Source organism: Vombatus ursinus, unplaced genomic scaffold, assembly GCF_900497805.2.
Source record: "Vombatus ursinus unplaced genomic scaffold, bare-nosed wombat genome assembly UNPS02014894.1, whole genome shotgun sequence".
Taxonomy (NCBI): domain Eukaryota; kingdom Metazoa; phylum Chordata; class Mammalia; order Diprotodontia; family Vombatidae; genus Vombatus; species Vombatus ursinus.
In genome coordinates, this window is record NW_020954672.1 from 1,974,274 (window position 1) to 1,975,979 (window position 1,706).

Below are 1,706 nucleotides of genomic sequence, written 5' to 3' on the forward strand. Positions count from 1 at the left end.
TTTTGCTGGGTAGGTGATTCTTGGTTACTCCTTTGCCCTCCAGAATATTATGTTCCAAGCCCTCTGATCCTTTAATGTAGAAGCTGCTAAGTCTTGTGTTATACTAACTGTGGCTCTGCCATACATAATTGTTTCTTTCTGGCTGCTTGCAGTAGTCTCTCCTTGATCTAGCAGCTCTGGAAGTTGGCTATAATATTCCTGGGAGTTTTCATTTTGGGACCTCTTTCAAGAGGTGATCAGTGGATTCTTCAAATTTCCATTTTATCCTCTGGTTCTAGAACATCAGGGCAGTTTTCCTTGATAATTTCCTTTTTTTAAAATTTTTTATTGTTTTTATTTTACAGTCTATTATGCCATGAATTTGTAGGGGATTGGTTCCAACAGCTCAGGTTCCTTGCCATTGGTTCTCACAAAGTGTGCTTCTCTGGGTGGAGCAGGCTGGTGTTTCAGTTGAACCCAAGTGCCTTTTTCTTTGGCTTCCTTCTTCTTCTGATCATTTTCCTTTACCCACTTCAGGAAGCTATCTCTGCTCTTGGAATGCTTAATATGCTCAATACGAGCATTAATTCTCTTGGCTAGAATCTTGCCCTTAACCTGTTTGTTTACAACAATGCCTACAGCATGTTGAGTAACATTATAGACCTGTCCAGTCTTGCCATGGTAACATTTGTGGGGCATTCCTTGCTGAACCGTGCCCATACCCTTGATATCTACAATATCACCTTTCTTGTATATTCACATATACATAGCCAGAGGGACAACATCATGTTTTTGAAAGGGCCTAGAAAACATGTATCTTGTCCCCCTCCTTTTTCCTTTTGTGTATGTCATTTTGGCACCTCATTGGAATATGGCGGAGCTGGTGGAAAGCCCTTGATAATTTCTTGAAAGATGATGTCTAGGCTCTTTTTTGGATCATGGCTTTCTAATAATTTTTAAATTATCTCTCCTAGATCTATTTTCCAGGTCAGTAGATCCTTCATCTAGATTGCTCAAGGCTGGTGGTATTCTGGGAGCAAGGGCTATCAAAGTTGTGTACCTTAGCCCCTTATTAGAATAGGTCCACTTTTCATTATAATATTCATTCCCTCTCATTGATTGTTAACTAGTCAGAGTTGATTTCCACCCTCAGGAACACCCACTTGTCCAAGGGCATACAAGTATTGAGTGGGTTCCATGAGAGGTCTTTGGCATTTGAGAGTGCCACTGACCCCTTTTATTATCTGCTAGTGCAATTAATAAAATGATTAATTATCCAGAAACTATGTCTCTCAAACTTTGTATATGTCACTTTTGATTTATAACAAATTTTGTCAACAAATTAACAAGCATTTATTAAGTGCCTACTATGTGCCAGACATTGTACCAAACATAAGACATACAAAGAAAGGCAAAACAAACAAACAAATGAAAAAAAAACCCAACAGTCTTTGCCCAAAAGGAGCTCTCAATCTAATGGGAGATAGTATTCAAACAGCCACATACCAACAAAATACACACAGGTTACATTGGAGATAATTTTAGAGGGAAGGTACTAAGCATTAACAGAGATCAGGAAAAAGTTCTTGTAAAGGTGAGATTTTAGCAGGCACTTCATGGAAGCCAGGGATGCCAGGAAATGTAGATGAAGAGGAAGGACATTCCAGTCATGGGGGATAGCCAGTGAAAATTACTAGGGTGCAAAGATGGGATTTTTTTTTTTTTGC

General features: G+C 39.0%; 1 pseudogene; it reads right to left on the reverse strand.

The window, feature by feature from the left end:
- Positions 1-348: 348 nt before the first annotated feature.
- LOC114028851 lies at positions 349-831 on the reverse strand (annotated as a pseudogene).
- Positions 832-1,706: the final 875 nt, after the last annotated feature.